The sequence below is a fragment of the Thunnus albacares genome, chromosome 11 (assembly GCF_914725855.1).
Source record: "Thunnus albacares chromosome 11, fThuAlb1.1, whole genome shotgun sequence".
NCBI lineage: Eukaryota > Metazoa > Chordata > Actinopteri > Scombriformes > Scombridae > Thunnus > Thunnus albacares.
The window spans coordinates 4,296,219-4,317,382 of NC_058116.1; the positions used below are offsets into that span (position 1 = coordinate 4,296,219).

Sequence of the window (21,164 nt, forward strand, 5' to 3'; positions counted from 1 at the left end):
ATGACATCATTACACATTTCTATATCTATAGAAACATGTGGTAATATTTTGTATGAAACTGAAATTATAGCAACACCTCTGGTCATTTTTTGTCAAGTGTTTGGTCTAAACTTTGTGTTAAATTATCCTAGTGAAAGTACACTAAGTTATTTTGGCTGGGGTTTGGGAAATGTTTTCTGACGGTTTAACAGTAGGTTGACATGCAAAAGAAGGTGAACAGAGAGTTGAGAAGTGCAATCCAAACACACTCTTCCTTCTCTTTGTCTGTCTTTGTGATTACGTCCCATGGAGGTGGGACAGAGCTGTTGAGTAACTGGCTGTGCTGCATTGTAGAGACTTCATTCTGCATGCATGGGTCAGAGGTGAGGTTTCCTCTGTTAGCTCTGCTGTGTGGTGTAAACTCTCTCATCCTTCCTCCGTCTGTTCAGTGTCTCTGTGTCACTCTGAGGTGAGTCACGATATTCTGCTCAATTTTGCTTATCTGAGGACAGTCCCTACCCTTAGCAGTTAGTGACTGACGGCAAACACAAGTATCTTTTCAGATCAGCTACCTTCCTTGTTAGAAACTGAGGGATACTCAGGCTTTGAGGACCACACCGTTCTGGTTTGCGTTTACTGTATTAGAGAAGTGTGTTGTAATATTAGAGGATGTACTATATCCAATAAAGATGATATCTTTTAAGATTTGTACTGTGTAGAAAGACAGATTGATGCTCCTTCTCTCCTAGTAAACCAATGGAAATGTACCTAAAATAAGTGGCATGGCGTCAATTAATAATAATAAAAACAAAAGAATCAGACAAAAATCAACTACATCAAACATTTGGGGAAACCGTGCAGCTTTTCTTTCTGCATGTGTTTTGACTGTCAGTGCTATGTAGATGTGTTCTTTACAATAGTGGTAGGGCATTTATGAATACATTTTTTCACATTCTGCATGTCAGAGCCAGGTACATGGAAAGACAGGCGGTGAGGCACGTTATGCACCAGTAAATAGGTGACCACATTTTTCACCAAGATAGCACAGAATTTGAAACTAAGAGGTTAGCCACACTGTACATGTTAGGCTTTGATCCTTATGAGGTTTTTTGTTGACTAAATTCTTAACTGAGGTTGGGTTAGCTAGGCACGAGCATTAGAATTACTTGATTTTATTTACTGTTAACTGTGCATCTCCTGTTTACTTCTTCCACTTCACTTGCTGTGTTGTAGTTTGTTGAATGCATATAATTTATCCAACAGGAAAATGTTTTTTTTTTCACTTTCACAACTTTCACTACTGTTTCACAGACTTTTGAGTTGGAAATGCCACACATACAATATGTTGTTCATGCATGCTGCTGCACCCACTTTTTCAGATCTAATTTAGTTGAATTCATTTGTACATAAAAAAACAGAGCTACAGTGGAAAATTGAAGTGCCTCATGGTAAAAAAAAGTTGTACTGATAAAGACAAAAATGTCCATGTTGAAAAACTGACATAAAAATATTATAAATTAATATTATTTTTCATTTTCACCAAGATAAATCTTTTAACCAACATCAGTCCTCATCATAAGTACCAAATATCCATTAACCCTTTAAATGCCAGTTTATTTACATAATGCCACTGTTATTTTATTAAGAAAAAGATAAAACTATATATACTGTATACTAAATACAAGGGGGAGTTTTTTTCAGTCAGGGATATGTCGATGATTAGCAACAATAATGATACTTAAGATGTAGTGTACAAGGAAAAACAAACAAATAAAACCCCCAAAAAGGTTTGAGGCATTTTAATGCGACGTGAGCTGCTGTTGAAGTGGAGAAAGAGAACAAGAACTGGTTGGTCTGACTCTGACAGGACGTGTCCTGTCTTGTTTTCATGTTTACCAGCAATGAGAAAGCAAATAACACAAATATGAATTTGGGAATGTATAAGACCACAGTGAATGTTCACAAACAGTGATGGATAGATCATTCACAAGCAGCCAAAAATCTGTCTGTTAAGCCATCAGCTGTTGGCTCAGATTCAGTCGTCCCTCAGGCTGATGACACTATAAGCGACAAAGCTATAAAACGGCCGTTCATGGCCAGCTACACTGTTGCAGAGTCGCCGTTGAAATGTTGCTTCAGTGCTTGTTGACATAGTTATGTTGTCATGGGCTTGTGTATCATATTAATTCACGATTATCTTTAATAGCAAGTAAAGATAATTTAGTATTATTAAATAACACACTACCACAGCTAGCCATTGTGCGTTTAAGAATGTATGTTCCATACTTGGTACTCCCACAATAGCTGCCACACTCTGCCAAGCTGCATTTTTTTCTGTTAGCGTCACGAAATGGGTAGGATTAAATAGCACAGGAAACTTGCTTACGGAAAGAATCAGTTTTTCCTTCCATTTTTTTTTAGACAGAACGGAACAGGTACTGTTGGGAGAGAAAAGAAGAGTGGAAATGGTGAAACAAAAACATATGATTGGTTGATGCTTCACTGTGTCACTGGACCACTGAAAAATGTTGAGGCTAGTTCAACTTTGAACTGTCACGACGGTCACGCCCGTCAGGCCCATCAAGCCTGTCACGCCTGTCAGGTAGCGTAAAGTGTTGGGCGTCAGTTTGTAGCTTCATGATACCGGCTTCCATTGAAAATGACTTGTAGCCTGTTACTTTGTTGCCAGTAGTCTGAACACACAGTGTTTGTTGAGAACTGAGATGTTGCAGCATTTGTTTGAGCTGTTTTTTGTCAAATCTTTTCATCGCTGCTCTGACACTCAGTTTTTTTGACCGCTTAGATCCTGCAAAACTCCCGAGTTGGAAAACGTGTTGTGTTACTATGACAACCTGCAACCATGAGTTTTCATTTCAGGTTTTTTCAGGTTGCATTTTAAACTGTTTTTAATATAGTGATTTTCATATTCATTGCTTATTTATTCTGTTTTGAAATGTTCAAAAACTTACCATAAAGCTTAGTTAATGTAAATTTCAGTCATTGTTGTAAAAAAGTGGTGAAATATTATTAAAAATGCATTCATCCCGGGACACCCAATTTGCCCTAGTGGAAACAGGAAAATTGCATGTATTTACCTCATCGGGCAAACATGAGTAAATGGTTCAATCTGGTGGAAAATAGTAAAAACTACAATTTTGAAGCCACTGCTCTAGATTTAAAGCCTGATATAATAGAATGCATGATTTTATGCTGCACTGGTTGTGGGATCAAAAATGACGTTTTTAATGGGTTTAAATGGGTTTAAATGGGGACATTTTTGTCCATAAAGATCTGAGTGTCTTTTTTTTGGCTATACAGCTCATCATAGACTTACTATAGGAGATGAGGCTGAACTTCCAAAATTCAAAAAAAAAAGCACACCCTTGTCAAAATTTATGCCATATACATTAGCACAGCCAGAATGATTGAAAAATCGCAAAGTAAGAAGACAAAAATGTCCCTGTTGAGGAACAAGGGATCACTTCACTCTCTGTGAAACTTCAAATTCAGTCATGTAAGTCATATTCTAACTCCCATTGTTTCCCCTTTATAGTGCAAAATGAATCATCTAGTTAAATTAACCTCCCACAGGCTAAATGTCTACAGCATCTCCATCTATCTTTATTAACAATTACACTTTGCAGCACCCATGGAAGGATATTTCCATCATACTGTCTGGGGTTTCCTCCTTTCCTCCCTTAAGGGCTGAAATTCGTCTTTTATATTAGAATATTCTCATGTTGTTTTGTCCCTAAACCAGTCCTGCAGAGTGGTGTTTACTACTGTATTGCAGATTTCCGGTGCCTGCTAATACTGTGTCTTTAATTTCAAAGATATTTTCTCAGACATGGTTAAAAATAAACTGGTTTAGAGGCGGGACATCAGAATCAGATGTAATGTGTTTCTCTTAGGGCCAGCATGTTTCCTCTCAGCAAAGAAAATAATCCTAATCTAATGTTTAACAGAGTCAAGGGGTATTAACATAACAACTCTATGATGCAAAATATGCACACATAGATCAATATATACTTAAGTAGTTAGTATTAGTAGTACATAGTAGTAAGTCATTGTTTGCATGTGATAAGCTATGTGCTATGTAATACATTATGAAGCGTTACTACAGTGTGACCGGTGAGCTCTCATACAAAGGCTTGTCTGTCATGTGAACAAGTTTTTGCTCGTGTTGCAGGTTGTATTGAGGATCTGAGTTTCAATTCTCCATCGTCATTTAGGATCACATCCTCTTCTCCTGCCAAAAAACTGATTTTTTTGCTTTGCTCAACACTTTTCTGTCCCTCTATGATCATGAGAATGTAACACTGATGTGATCATATCAGTGTTACAGTGCTTTTGAGAGAAAGAGCCTCAAGTTAGTTGAGTTCAAATCAAATTCAGGAGAGATAGAGTCTAATGGATCCAAAGGAGGAGACTGAATGAGAAGCACTGTACACATTTAAATAGGTTAAAATAATGCCTAGAAATGTTTAAAGGACGAACAGATCTGTAAATCTAATTCACCTGACTGGAGGAAATGAATAGACAATTCTGATAATCAGTCATTGGTCATTAATAATTTATCAAGTAGTACATAATATGTACTTTTGTATTTGCTTATTCCAGCCCCTCCAATGTGAAGATTTGCTGCTTTTCACTTTTTCATACAATTTAGAGCTGAAGCAATAAATTCATTACTTGGTCCAAAGAAAATTAATCTGAAACCTTTTTGATAATCGATTCAGTGTCACTTTTCAACCAAAAATTATAAACATGCTCTAATTTCAGCTTCTGAAATGTGAGGATTTGCTGATTTTCTTTGTGATGCATGATAGAAAAGAAAATATCTTTGGGTTTTGGACTGTTGGCCTTGGGCTCTGGGAAATTGTGATGTGCATTTTTTTACAATTTTTTGTCATTTTATAGTAAAAACCTTTTAATGATTAATAAAGAAAATAAACAGCAGATTAAGCCATGATGAAATTACCGTTAATTACAGCTATAAAATCATCACAATTTAATTAGCTTTGGGATCTTTTTGGACAATCTGAGGATGTCATCTTGGGCTCTTAGAACTTGTACTGAAACAATTTTGACATATTGATCATATTGAGACAAAACAAATGATCAAATAAAAAGACTCCATGTTGTTTATTAGATCATGATCAGATAGATCATTATCTGTTCTGTACATTTTCATGTTGTCACAAACTTGGACCTTTGCTCACTCTATATTACTCTGTTTTGCAACCGCTGTCCCACAAACAGATGGACAAAGTTCAAGTGACTGAGCAGATTTGTAAGCCAGCATCTGCCATGTGAGCGTTTTCTACAACACTGCCTTGGATCTTGGTTTACAACATGTCACTTTGTCAAATGAATTCTTGCAGAAAAGATCATACTGAAGATTATCTAATCTATCTAAAATCTGTAAGCAGTTATTGCTTTAAAAAAATCTCAGCAGCCTTGCTCCCTCCTGTCCATGCTCCCCCTGCCCTTCCCTGCACAGGATAAACACATTGGCAATGACTTCTATGTACTGTATGTACCTTTGCTGAGTAAAACCTGGTCTGTGTTACACATTTGAGGGATTTCTCAGTTGTACTCAACAGAGACACTCAGAAAAATACAACCTGCTTCTAGTCCACTGGATATTTTGGCAATCACAGGGTGTTACAGACATATTCTAAAATTAAACATTACCACTGTAAACACAGGTATCATGGAATTTGTCCTTGTTTACCACTTGTAGGGTTGGGTTCTGTTATGACCTAGCCAAATGAGAAAAACAAGCTTGCTGTTGTTTGGTTCATGTACGCTGGTGTCTGTACTGTACTTTCCCATACACCTCTCTGTGATAGCAAGTGGACTGTCTTTTTGCCATACAGCAGAGTGATGAGTGAAATAACTGTCATGTGAGTTTCAGTAGTTGGAACCTCATTGTTTATTGTTGATCATATCATATACATGTACATTTTTGAATCTTAGAAACTCAATACATCTGAATCGGGACCTCCAGTATTCTGGGCAGGAAATATGTCCTGTCAATCTGTGCAATATTAGTGCAGTAGCTGAATTGCAAAGTTATCAACATATAATATACGGTTTGTTAGTCATCATTAGCTTTAACATTGTCAGAGGTGACTTACTGGTAGTTTGTCATTATAAGCAGTACACAATACAACTCAGAGTTGTAGTGTTTTTGCCATCTCGCCCATTAAAAGAGGATCTTGGTTGGATTAAATAATAGTTTTAGGGTTTTTTGTATAACATTAGATACTTAAAATGTTGACATCTAAATAGATTTGATAAGGGATTCAGATCTGTTGAGTGAATTTGATACTGCTATTAAACCCCACCCCTAACCCTTACTCTTTACTATTTCTATCCATTTGAGAGCTACTTCCTGGTAATACAATTTGTACCACTTTGCATTAATAGTTGATGATTGGCTTGGCCTTCAGTTTCTGTGTAGTTTCGGTGCAGCTTAGAAGTTGATAGAGGCTGCTATTCTTCTTTGTCATGACCTCATTGTGACAGCCAACTATTATTTTCATGATCAATTTATCTGCTGATTATTTTTGCGATTAATCAATTAATCATTCAGTCTATAAAATGTCAGAAAATCACACAGTCACAATTTCCTGAAGCCCAATGTGACACCTTTAAATCTCCAAAACTCTCTCAAAAAATCTCTAAAAAAAGATATTCAATTTAGACCAAAAGAGACCAAAAAAGCAGCAAATCCTTAAAGTAGAGAATCTGGAAGCAGAGTTGAACTATGCTGTTAAACTGCTCCTCAAACTCTGGATCCTTCTTAACAACATCCAGACACTGCACTAAAAGACTGGTGTTCTTTTATCGATCTTACTGTATCTTGAAAAAACATTTTTTGATCAAAAGAGCACTTATTCAACAGCTTTTAAAGCTACAACACACAACTTTTTGAACACATTTTTTAATAAGTTCAGATTCACTTTAATGCCGCTTTGTCATACACCCCTACAGATAAAAAAAATATTCACAACTGTTTCAAATGCTTTCTTTTTGTTCTTGTTATATTGCATTAATGCTGAATTGATTAGTCAATCAACAGAAAAATAATCTGCAAATATTTTGATCAATCAATTAATTGTTTTGTTTATCAATAAAATTGCTGGATATTTGCTGGTCCCACCCTCTGTAATGACTGAGGTTGATGGTTTTCTCTGTTTTATTCAATCTGACTTGAAATCTCTGGGTTTTGGCATGTTGGTCAACGAGAACAAGTAATTTGCAGACATCACTGACATAACATTTCATAGACTAAGCGACTAAATGATTGATCAAAAAATAATCGACAGAATGATCAACAGTGAAACAATTGTTAGATGCAGCTCAGTATTGTATCTATGGCTACTGCACCCTCAGCTTCCTGTTGGGTGCATCTCACAAGGTTTCTCCCACTTTCCTTATGTACTAAAGATTTCTTAAGTATCAGGGAACTTGGGCTCAGAATTTAACATATACAATGAAAATGCATAATTTGTTCTTGATAAAAACATATTCATGCACACTAGATGCTGTGTTGTGGGAAAAAATTGTTGCATGTCTTACAAGACAGGAAGCTTTAGGGATCGTTTGTCCTTTGATTGACTGCAAAGAAATCGCTGATTGGAAAGTTGTGAACAACAAAAGCTGGCAGTGAGAGTCAAACCACAGCACATGCAAAACATCACATTTACTGCAGCCTACTCAACCACCAATGCACAGTTTTGTTTCCATCTGTGGGTCTTCCTGTAGCGAGATGCTGCAGATTTGTGGTTAAAATAATTTCACTTTCCTCTTCCCACAGCAGTTCAACGCATTTTGTTGCTACTGTTTTCCCGTGAAAGCTTCCTCTTGGCTCTAAGGACTTCTATGTCAGTGACCCTAAATGTATTTTATTTGACATTTTCTCCACATTGGACTCTGAGCCCTCTTGCCATATGAGATGGATCCGTATCACAAATGAGGCTGTGGCTGTCAACTTCTGCACAGTGTTTGACAGCAACATTGCCTTAAAGGATGGAGATGTTGATACGTTAGTCAAATCATTTAACACTCATTGCTCCTCAGTATTGGATAAACTGGCTCCTTGGAAACTCAGAAAGATCTCCAAAAACCCATCCCCATGGATCAATGACACCATCCGGACATTCAGGCGCAAATGCCAAAAGTCTGAGCGCCTGTGGAAAGCCACAAAGCTGGTAGTACATAGACTGAATAAACATAAACAGTGACTGCAATAAATATTTCATAGACAAGCCAATATTAGGGCAAATATCTCACCTATGTCCAGTCCGTTTACTAGTGGCTCCTCAACTCCATCCATCTTGGACTCCTTTTGTCCGGTGTCCATGGATGATATTGCAGCCTTGTTAGGACAAATGAAACCCTCCTGGATCCCACTAGATGTCCTACCAACCACTATGTTTTTAAAGGTTTTTAACTGTACCGGCCCCTGCGTAGCCAATATTATAAACCACTCTCTTCTATCAGGATGTGTCCCCGGCTATTTTAAGCAGGCTATTGTTCAGCCTCTGTTAAAGAAATCAAACCTGGACCCCTCCCTGCCAGAGAACTACAGGCCCATTTCAAAACTCCCTTTCTTTTCCAAAATTTTGTGGAGAAGCAACTGGTTCAAACACTGGAATTGCACAGGGTGTTTGATAGTTTTCAATCTGGTTTCCGTAAACTGTACTCCACTGAAGCAGCTCTCCTTAAGGTCTCAAATGACATTTTAATGGCTGCAGATGCTGGAGATTGTTCTGTTTTAGTTTTATTGGACCTTAGCACAGTGTTCGATACTGTGAACCACCACATTCTAATCCATAGGCTAAATCACCTGGAGGGCATTTCTGGGACTGCATTGGAGTGGTTCTTCTCATATCTCACAGATAGATCCTTGTCAGTCTCTGTAGGTGAATTTGTGTCAAACACTGCAGCTTTGTCATGTGGTGTCCCCCAGGGATCGGTCTTGGGACCCATTCAATCAATCAATCAATCAATCTTTATTTATATAGCGCCATATCACAACAGAAGTCATCTCAAGGCACTTTTCACATAGAGCAGGTCAAGACCGTACTCTTTAATTTACAGAGACCCAACAATTCCCCCATGAGCAAGCACTTGGCGACAGCGGTAAGGAAAAACTCCCCTTTAACGGGTAGAAACCTCAAGCAGACCCCGGCTCTTGGTGGGCGGCCATCTGCTTTGACCGGTTGGGTTGAGAGAGAGAAAGAGAGAGGGAAAGGGGGAGGGGGGACAGAAGAAAAACAATCACAACAACAACAACAACAAGCACAAGCAGCAACAGCCAGGGAAGGATGCCATCAGGACTGTGAAGGACCGCGAAGGTTCGGCCCGGGACTCAGGTTTTTCTGTGAGATGAGAAAGCACAAAAAAACTCCGGGGAAGAAGCAAAGTTAGTGACATGCATTGATGTTACATGAATGCATACAGATGGAGAGGAGGAGGAGGAGAGAGGAGCTCAGTGCATCATGGGAAGTCCCCCAGCAGTCTAGGCCTATAGCAGCATAACTAAGGGCTGATCCAAGGCGAGCCTGGTCGGCCCTAACTATAAGCTTTATCAAAAAGGAAAGTTTTAAGCCTACTCTTAAACATAGAGAGGGTGTCTGCACCCCGGACTGAATCCGGAGCCTGATAGCTGAAGGCTCTGCCTCCCATTCTACTTTTAAAGACTGTAGGGACCACCAGTAAGCCTGCATACTGGGAGCGCAGTGTTCTAGTGGGATAATACGGTATTATGAGCTCTTCAAGATATGATGGTGCCTGACCATTAAGGGCTTTGTAAGTTAGGAGAAGGATTTTAAATTCTATTCTAGATTTTACAGGAAGCCAATGTAGTGAAGCTAAAATGGGAGAAATGTGGTCTCTTTTTCTAGTTTTAGTCAGTACACGTGCAGCTGCATTCTGGACCAGCTGGAGAGTCTTTAGAGACTTGTTAGGGCAGCCTGATAATAAGGAATTACAATAATCCAGCCTAGAAGTAACAAATGCGTGAACTAGTTTTTCTGCATCTTTTAGGGACAGGATGTGCCTGATTTTTGTGATATTACGTAAGTGAAAAAAGGCAGTCCTTGAAATTTGATTTATGTGGGAGTTAAAGGACATATCCTGATCAAAGATAACTCCCAGATTCCTTACGGTGGTGCTGGAGGCCAGGGTAATGCCATCCAGAGCAGCTTTATCATTAGATAATGTGTTTCTAAGGTGTTTAGGGCCAAGCACAATAACTTCAGTTTTATCTGAATTTAGTAGTAGAAAATTGCAGGTCATCCAGGTCTTTATGTCGTTAAGGCATGTTTGGAGTTTGTTTAACTGATTGGGTTCATCTGGCTTCACTGATAAATATAATTGGGTATCATCTGCGTAACAATGAAAATTTATGGAGTGTTTCCTAATAATATTACTTAAAGGAAGCATATATAAGGTGAATAGTATAGGTCCAAGTACAGAACCTTGTGGAACTCCGTGTCTAACTTTTGCCTTCACGGAGGATTCATCATTCACATGTACAAACTGAAATCGGTCTGATAAATTGGACTTAAACCAGCTTAATGCAGTTCCTTTAATGCCAATTAAATGTTCCAGTCTCTGCAAAAGGATTTGATGGTCAATTGTGTCAAATGCAGCACTAAGATCTAACAGGACAAGTATAGAGACAAATCCTTTGTCTGATGCAGTTAGGAGGTCATTTGTGACTTTCACCAGTGCTGTTTCTGTGCTATGATGCGCTCTAAATCCTGACTGAAAATCCTCAAATAAACTATTGTTATGTAGAAAGTCACATAACTGATTAGAGACTGCTTTCTCAAGGATCTTGGATAGAAATGGAAGGTTAGATATAGGTCTATAATTGGCTAAAACACCTGAATCAAGAGTAGGCTTCTTAAGAAGAGGTTTAATTACAGCTACTTTAAAGGACTGTGGTACATAGCCTGTTACTAAAGACAGATTGATCATATCTAGTAAAGAAGTGCTCACTAAGGGTAAGGCTTCCTTAAGCAGCCTAGTTGGGATGGGATCTAAGAGACAGGTTGATGGTTTAGCTGAACAAATCATTGAAGTTAGTTCAGACAAGTCTACTGGAGAAAAACAGTCCAAATATATGTCAGGATTTATGTCAGGATTTACTGCCGTTACCAAGGTTCCTGTGTTTGGGGAGAGAACGGTGCCTGTTGAGGGCAGGAGATGGTTAATTTTGTCTCTAATAGTTAGAATTTTATCATTAAAGAAGCTCATAAAGTCGTTACTACTGAGAGCTATAGGAATACATGGATCAGTAGAGTTATGACTCTTTGTCAGCCTGGCCAAAGTGCTGAAAAGGAACCTAGGGCAGTTTTTATTCTCTTCTATTAATGCTGAGTAATAGGCGGCTCTGGCATTACAGAGGGCCTTCCTATATGATTTAAGACTATCTTGCCAGACTAAGCGAAAATCTTCTACTTTGGTGGAACGCCAAATCCTTTCCAATTTTCGCGATGTTTGCTTTAATTTGCGGGTTTGGGAGTTATACCATGGAGCTAACCTCTTACGTTTTATTATCTTCTTTTTTAAGGGGGCGATGGAGTCGAGTGTTTGTCTTAGTGAGCCTGCAGCACTATCAATAAGATTATCAATTTGGGAGGGACTAAAGTTAACATAAGAGTCCTCTGTAGTATTGAGACATGGCAGTGAATTCAGTATTGACGGAATTGCTTCCTTAAATTTATCTACAACACTATCAGAGAGACATCTAGTGAGGACATTTTTATCTAATGGTGTGTAATCCAGTAATAGGAATTCAAAAGTTATTAAAAAATGATCTGATAAAATAGGATTTTGTGGAAAAATTATTAAATGTTCAATTTCAATCCCATAAGTCAGAACAAGGTCTAGGGTGTGGTTAAGATGGTGAGTGGGATTATTTACACACTGAGAGAAGCCAATTGAGTCTAATAATAAGAGAAATGCAGTGCTGAGACTGTCATTATCGACGTCCACATGAATATTAAAATCACCTACTATAATTACTTTATCTGTACTAAGGACTAAATACGACAAAAACTCTGAGAATTCAGATAGGAATTCAGAGTACGGGCCAGGAGGACGATACACTATAACAAATAGAACTGGCTGTAAAGTTTTCCAGGTTGGCTGAGAGAGACTAAGAACAAGGCTTTCGAATGAGTTATAATTAAATTTAGGTCTAGGGTTAATGATTAGGCTTGAGTTGAAAATGGCTGCAACTCCTCCTCCTCGGCCAGTGTCTCGAGGAATATGAGTATTAATATGACTGGGGGGAGTGGATTCATTAAGGCTGACATATTCTTCATGACACAGCCAGGTTTCAGTGAGACAAAATAAATCAATATGATGATCTGAAATTAAATCGTTTACTAAAATTGCTTTAGATGAAAGAGATCTAATGTCCACATTTAATTATCTTATTTTGTTGTACTTTTGCAGTAGTGGTTTTAATTTTTACTAGATTTTCATGAATGACTCTTCTTTTATTTACTTTGGATTTAATTGATTTATGTGGTCGGGGGACAGACACAGTCTCTATGTGGTTTTGGGTGGGTAACTGCTCTAATGGAAGCGCAGAGAAGCGTGTAGGACTGCAGCTCCGCCTCCTGGTCTCAACTCTGGGTTGTCATGGTTTTGGTTTACTAATAAACTTGGCCATATTTCTGGATATGAGAGCAGCTCCATCCAAAGTGGGATGTATGCCGTCTCTCCTAATCAGACCAGGTCTTCCCCAGAAAGTCTGCCAATTATCTATGAAGCCCACGTCGTTTGCTGGACACCACCTTGACAACCAGCGGTTGAATTGTGACATGCGGCTATACATGTCATCACTGGTCAGATTAGGCAGCGGTCCAGAGAAAATTACGGAGTCCGACATTGTTTTTGCAAATGTACACACCGACTCAACATTAATTTTGGTGACTTCTGATTGGCGTAATCGGGAGTCGTTGCCGCCGACATGGATGACAATCGTACCATATTTACGCTTATTCTTAGCCAGCAGTTTTAAATTTGACTCAATGTCGCCCGCTCTGGCCCCAGGAATACATTTAACTATAGCTGCTGGTGTCGCTAACTTCACGTTTCTGACTATGGAGCTGCCAATAATCAGAGTTTGTTTCTCAGCGGGTGTGTCGCTGAGTGGGGAGAACCTGTTAGAAACATGAACTGGTTGGTGGTGAACCGTGGGCTTCTGCTTAGGGCTATGCTTCCTTCGGACAGTCACCCAGCTGCTCGGGAGCTACCAGGGGAGTGGGAGCTACGCTAGGTCGGCCCGCACCGGATACTAGGGGCTGGCTAACTATATTAGCAGCTGATTGTTTTTCCATGGTGCGGAGCCGCGCTTCCAATTCACTAAGCCTTGCCTCCAGTGCTGCAAATAGACTACACTTATTACACTTATCACTATCACTAAAGGAGGCAGAGGAATAACTGAACATTTGGCACACTGAGCAAGAGAGAGCAGGAGAACGAGAGGGAGAGAGAGAAGCCATCGCTAACTGCTTAGTTTGAGTTAGCTGCTAGTGCTAGCTGCAGAGCTAAAGTGACTAACAACTTGTGCGATTAGCGAGAAAAGTCGTTAAGAGAAAAGCGCTGAGAGTGCTTGTGTAAAACTAGCGAAAGTTTAAATATACAGCAGATATTAATCCACAGTAATGTGATATATATAGGAAAATCAACTGAGATGAGAGCAGCAACAACGCTATCAGTATACACAGTCGGCAACCGGAAATGATACAATACGCTTACCGTAGCACGTCAGCACGTCGTCGGCAACATTTCTTGGCATTTATTCTCCATATACATGCTGCCACTGGGACAAATCATCAGCAGTTTCAAGAACATCTCCTACCATCTCTATGCTGATGACATCCAGTTGTTCTTTTCATTTAAACCTAATGAGCTCCACAAACTCACTGAACATAATAGCTGTTTAGATGCAATCAGGAATTGGATGGCAAATAATTTTCTGCAGCTAAATGCAGATAAAACTGAAGTCCTGATATTTGGCCATGATAATCTTCAGTCACCGATCAGACAGAACCTTGGTACCTTATCCTCATCTTCTCAGCCTTCCTTGCGTAATCTTGGTGTAATTTTTGACCAATCAATGAGTTTTAAAGCGCATGTTAAGACACTAACCCGATCATATTTCTTTCACCTGAGAAACATAGCCAAACTCCAGTCTGTGGTATCAAGAAATAAAAAATGAAGATGTTAATTTTTTATTTATTCACAATTGGACTATTGTAACTCTCTTTTTACCTGTCTTAATAATTCTTCCATACACCGCTTACAAACTGTCCAAAATGCTGCTGCTAGGCTTTTAACACGATCCAACAGATGGTCACATATTACACCTATTTTAACCTCACTGCACTGGCTTCCAGTAAATTTTAGAATTCATTTTAAAATTTTGGTGCTCACGTATAGAGCCCTACATGGCCAAGCTCCACAGTACATTAGGGACCTTGTCCACCCCTACACCACCAGCCAAGCTCTTAGGTCCTCCACCCAGGGCTTTCTAAGTGTGCCTTGTACACATTTTAAGACCCGGGGTGATCATGCTTTCCAGTCGGCAGCCCCTAAGCTTTGGAACAGTCTTCCAACTAGCTTAAGGGCCTTGGAAACTGCAGCTAACAACTCATCTATTCAGACAGGCATTTGGATAGTTTGTGCTATTCTATCTCTTAATTTGTCTATTTTATCTGCTCTCTCCTTGTATATTTCTTGTATATTTCTATCTGGTGTCTTTGTTTCATTTATTTTAATGCATTTGATTTTACTTCTTTGACTGTGAAGCACTTTGTGACTGGTGTTTGTGAAAGGTGCTATATAAATAAACTTTACTTACTTACTTACTTACTTACTACTGCAAAGAGACCTGATAAATTGCTTCAATTGAGGCTGAGGACTAAAAATTTGTTTCATTAGAAAGACATAAGCTTATCAGACCTCCTCTCTGCTCCAGGGTACATTAGCTACTCTATTCCATCTATCACACCCAAATCACTGAACAAACTGTCAGCAGTTGGGTTGCATTGTGGGTAATGTATGGTTTTGACAAGGACGAACAAATGGAATAAAAAAGATAATATCTCTGCTTAATTGAGTGTAATGTTAAGTTGGTGGAGTACTCTTTTAATAATGAGCAAGACATTCAAATGCCATTCTGTCAATCTCAATGTCTTATGCATCATTTTATAAATATTTCCCGAAATTTCATATATATATTGTAGGTGTCAGGCTTATCACTTTTAGCTGACCTTCAGTATTTGGAATAAGTCAGATACAAGAGTACAGATACATTTTATGAATATTTAATTTGTTATGCCGCTCATCTCAGTAACAGGTTGTAGATGCAGGTTGTGAAAATTAATTAGGCTGCCGCTGAAAACTGTAGTGTTTCCACCAACAAAAAGGTGATTAGACATCTTTGAGCTGAAAGTCCATGATTATTAGGCAGTATTTTTTATTTTCACCTTTATTCAATTCAGTGAAATCCATGCATACTGTGTGAAATGGGTATTGTGCATTGGGCATCCTGCCTGACATTGGCCTCAATCTACCTTGAACATTCTGTTTTCCACACACTAGACATGATGCACAAAATTTTTTTTGCATAATTTTGGAATCCATAGGTTGTATATAATTTGTTTATTAGTTCATACATCCCTCCTGTTGACATATGGATTAATCCGCGCGTCAATACCGCTGCAAATCAAAATAAATTCTTTGGAAGAATGTTCTTTCCATCCATGTGATAATATCATTGGCTGCCATGGGTTGGTCATAGATAAGTATTTGAAGTGGGTGTGTTACTTAAGCATAGTTTGCAATCCACGCTCTACAGAAGTACATTTGTTTTTTGTCTGCGGTTTGGATGCTTGTAATATTGCTTTTTTCCTATTTTCGTCTAGGTGTTTGCCTTCAAAAGAGATATTAAAACCTAAATATTTCACAGGCTTTTTCCATAATTGTAATTTGTTCTTGCTTACTTTGTGGCCCTGTTCTGCCAAATAGCGCAATAGTATCAATTTTACAATCCTGTTCATTTTCTGACGCGAGTAAAATATCATCAACGTATAACAGCTGGCTCCCCCTTGTGGGAGTGAATTGTGCTAAGTTGGATGACATTGCCATTGAAAAGATCGTCGGGGTTTCACAATATCCTTGTGGGAGCCTTGTGAATGTATTCTTCTTACCTCTGTATTGAAATGCAAACCAAAATTGATCTTCCTTATGGAGCAGAACAGAGAAAAATGCATTAGTTAAATCTATCACTGTGAAGTATTTAGCTTTTGGATTAAGTTCGTTTAACAGCGTGTGTGGGTCTGGAACAAGGGGAGCACGTGGTATTACTGCTTTATTTACTGCCTGTAAATCCTGTACCATCCTGTTGATGGGGCTGCCTTTTTCCCGGGGAACAGGGGGCTATTGCATGCTGCATCCGGGCACTCCCTGATAACTCCTGCACTTTGTAGATCTTGTATTATCAGTGCAATCCCCGTTATTTTAACTGGCTGTATTCCTTTAATAAGTCCTACATCAGCTGATCCTTTGGACCACAACTTTTGAGGTACACTGTTTAGGTCTAACTCTTCTTCGTCAGTTAGATTGAATCAGGCAATGGTAAAGTCTAGGCTGGTTTCTCCACTGAGATGAACTGCTTTTACTGCTTGTGTTACCCAGTTCAGGTTGGTACAGTACACATTTAATTTGGGTGCAAATAACACTCTCTCTCTCACCTCCTGCCACTCACAGTTTGATCTCTCTATTTTAGAAACAAACTCACCTAAATCTCTCCATTACATCTCTAGGGTTTGTAAACAGGAAATGTGCGGTGTGAGGCTTCATTCGAAATAGTTTTGCTTCTGCTTCTCGGAGGCTCATCGCGCAAGCACAGTTTCCTTTTTGGTCCCAAAACAGTTCAGTGATAGTCATTTTTCAGCTGAATTCTTTAAATAACTTTTCATGGTATTCTCTGTCTCGTCCATTTTGATGTCGAGAGTACATTGTGCAATGTAACTCTTTGGGTTTGTGCGCTTCAATATTTTTTATTTAAGGAATGCGGTCTTTTACCAATTTCATTAGCACCTGAGTTATACTTCCTGGCCTGGTTTGAACTAAATCTAAACTGTACCAGTAATTTAACGTCAGTCTTTTGCACACAAATGTTTCTGTGTCGTCCTCTTCATCACTGTCGGTTGTTTTTAGGTTAACTCGGCAGGCTTTCGTACCAGAGCCATTTTGATCTGGTACGACAGCTATCCCTAATTTCGTCATCAAATCTCTTCCTAAGAGGTTAACGGGACACATTTGTGATATTACCACTGAGGCATATATGTTTTTGTTTGTTTTGGGATCATTTATTTTTAGAGGTTCAGTTAATGGTTCAACAGTCACATGTCCTGATCTAACCCTTAAACTGCCGTTTGGTTTTAGGGGAAAATCTGTCCCTGTTTTGTTACGTCGCACAACTGTTCAGCAAGCTCCAGAATCACATAAGAATGTTATTGATTTCCCCTGTACCTTTAATACTATCCATGGTTTAGTCCCTTCCTGTGATAGTAAAATTTCAGCTGTTTGTAATGATAGGATTTCATCTACCTCTGTCTCCCCATCTACTAATGTGTGTGTGTGTGTCGGTATTCACATAGTGATTTCTTTCCTGTCCTCCTTGCCTGGGTTCCGCTCCTCCACTCCTTCCTCCCCCCCATCCCCCTCCTTTCTCTCTCCACAACTTCTTTGGAGCTCTGCAGGCTCTTGCATGATGTCCAGGTTTGCCACAATTGTAGCACACATCCGCTTCTCTGCTCCCACCTCCTCCTCTTCCCCTTCTGTAGTATTTTGGCCCGTTGTTTCCTCGGAAGAAAATTTTATCAGTCATCATTATCATGCAAGAATGTATCTACAACCTTCTTTTTCTTTTTCTTTTTCTTTGCTTCAATCAGTTCTTCTGCATGAATAGCATAATCAATGGTTCTCTGCAACCCTACGTTTTTCCAGCCAATCAGATGTTTGATCACAAATTGGCTGATTTCTGGTCTAAGTCCAATCATGAGTGCATTTTTTAATTACATGCTGTATGGACTATCTCAGTTTCTCATTCATGTGTACAGTATGTAAGTAACCGTATACTGTACCACTTCATGTCCTTCGAAGAAACTGAGGATCTTGTGGAAGCGTCTCTCCTTTCCAGGGGTGATGTTAACCTTCGTTAAGGGGTTGTGGGGTGAGAAGGCGGGAGGTGGAAGTGGAGCAGTCGGCGGTGGAGGAGGAGGAGGTGGTTGAGGTTCAGGGTAAGGCGGAGGATCCGAACGGAACTCACATGGCACATAGCTGTCATCATCCTGTCGGTCTCATGCAGAATATAGGACAGGATATATGTTATTATTTGTATCTCTATTCTGTTGAGCTTGCTGTCACTTATCGATGCCCTCTTGTTGTCTAGCGACCCTTTCTTCCTCTTCTCTCTTTCTTTTCTGAAAGCCAGCTTGTCTGGCTTTTGCTTCTGCCAGCCATGACTTGGCCTTTAACAGGCCTTCTTTCTGTGACTGCCCCTTATTCCCTTTTGTTCTTTCTGAGATTGCTTTCACTAATTTTTCGCATGCTTCTACATCTAGTTTTCCTACAAAATCATACTTTCCTTGCCATATCTTGAGATATTTAATATTATCAGGATGCAGTAGTTTCATGCGTTTGGCGTCTCTACCATATTTCTCTGCTTGTGTTTTTTTTTACAGCTACAACAGTTACCCAATGTAGAGGCCTCTCCCTTTTTTATGTGGTACCCTCTTTTTTTCTTAATGTGGTAAAGCTATTTAATTTCCTTGTTTTTCCCTTAACAGCCAATCAGTTTGTATGGAGTTCACCCAAGCAACTGGTCCGATCAGTGAAATATATAGACCTTTGTTGACACTGTTAGGTTTCCAATCCCCAGACAATTTGTTGACACCATGAGGTTACCCTTGTCTGGTTTTCATTTCACAGAGAAACTGTTAATAACCATATTCAATAAAACCCTTTAATCAAAACACTTATGATGTATATTTAATATCTATCTATATCTATCTATCTATCTATATGTTTATATCTATCTATCTATCTATCTATATATATATATATATTGGCCTCAATCTACCTTGAACATTCTGTTTTCCACACACTAGACATGATGCACAAATTTTTTTTGCATAATTTTGGAATCCATAGGTTGTATATATTTTGTTTATTAGTTCATACATCCCTCCTGTTGACATATGGATTAATCCGCGCGTCAATACCGCTGCAAATCAAAATAAATTCTTTGGAAGAATGTTCTTTCCATCCATGTGATAATATCATTGGCTGCCATGGGTTGGTCATAGATAAGTATTTGAAGTGGGTGTGTTACTTAAGCATAGTTTGCAATCCACGCTCTACAGAAGTACATTTGTTTTTTTGTCTGCGGTTTGGATGCTTGTAATATTGCTTTTTTCCTATTTTCGTCTAGGTGTTTGCCTTCAAAAGAGATATTAAAACCTAAATATTTCACAGGCTTTTTCCATAATTGTAATTTGTTCTTGCTTACTTTGTGGCCCTGTTCTGCCAAATAGCGCAATAGTATCAATTTTACAATCCTGTTCATTTTCTGACGCGAGTAAAATATCATCAACGTATAACAGCTGGCTCCCCCTTAGGGAAGTGAATTGTGCTAAGTTGGATGACATTGCCATTGAAAAGATCGTCGGGCTTTCACAATATCCTTGTGGGAGTCTTGTGAATGTATTCTTTTTACCTCTGTATTGAAATGCAAACCAAAATTGATCTTCCTTATGGAGCAGAACAGAGAAAAATGCATTAGCTAAATCTATCACTGTGAAGTATTTAGCTTTTGGATTAAGTTCGTTTAACAGCGTGTGTGGGTCTGGAACAAGGGGAGCACGTGGTATTACTGCTTTATTTACTCTCCACTACATCTCTAGGGTTTGTAAACAGGAAATGTGCGGTGTTAGGCTTCATTCGAAATAGTTTTGCTTCTGCTTCTCGGAGGCTCATCGCGCAAGCACAGTTTCCTTTTTGGTCCCAATACAGTTTAGTGATAGTCATTTTTCAGCTGAATTCTTTAAATAACTTTTCATGGTATTCTCTGTCTCGTCCATTTTGATGTTGAGAGTACATTGTGCAATGTAACTCTTTGGGAGTGTGCACTTCAATATTTTTTATTTCAGGAATGCGGTCTTTTACCAATTTCATTAGCACCTGAGTTATACTTCCTGGCCTGGTTTGAACTAAATCTAAACTGTACCAGTAATTTAACGTCAGTCTTTTGCACACAAATGTTTCTGTGTCGTCCTCTTCATCACTGTCGGTTGTTTTTAGGTTAACTTGGCAGGCTTTCGTACCAGAGCCATTTTGATCTGGTACGACAGCTATCCATAATTTCGTCATCAAATCTCTTCCTAAGAGGTTAACGGGACACATTTGTGATATTACCACTGAGGCATATATGTTTTTGTTTGTTTTGGGATCTTTTATTTTTAGAGGTTCAGTTAATGGTTCAACAGTCACATATCCTGATCTAACCCTTAAACTGCTGTTTGGTTTTAGGGGAAAATCTGTCCCTGTTTTGTTACATCGCACTGTTGTATCGCACTGATTCTGTTCAGCAAGCTCCAGAATCACATAAGAAAGTTATTGATTTCCCCTGTACCTTTAATACTATCCATGGTTTAGTCCCTTCCTGTGATAGTAAAATTTCAGCTGTTTGTAACGATAGGATTTCATCTACCTCTACCTCATCTACCTCATCTACCCAATGTAGAGGCCTCTCCCTTTTTTTATGTGGTACCCTCTTTTTTTCTTAATGTGGTAAAGCTATTTAATTTCCTTGTTTTTCCCTTAACAGCCAATCAGTTTGTATGGAGTTCACCCAAGCAACTGGTCCGATCTTTAACAGACAGTTTCCAATTTAAATCTTTAATTAAAGAAATGTTCTTGTATGGCTGCTTGTGTTTAGACATCATTTAACATTTAAGATGTTTTTCTTCTTTTGTTGAATAAAAAGGGATTTAGGAAAAACTGACACAATGTCTACAATAGAAAAGGTTAAATGTTTGGTAAAACCACAGTGTTAATGTGATTGGTGTTTCCCG

General features: G+C 38.8%; 1 protein-coding gene across 1 annotated transcript in view; it reads left to right on the top strand.

The window, feature by feature from the left end:
- Positions 1-284: 284 nt before the first annotated feature.
- The window catches only part of LOC122992041 (interleukin-1 receptor type 1-like), a 35,592-nt gene continuing 14,712 nt past the window's right edge, over positions 285-21,164 (top strand). The window contains exon 1 of the mRNA XM_044365585.1: positions 285-448. The gene's annotated coding sequence lies outside the window, so the exon portion shown is untranslated. The remainder of the gene's footprint in view (positions 449-21,164) is intronic.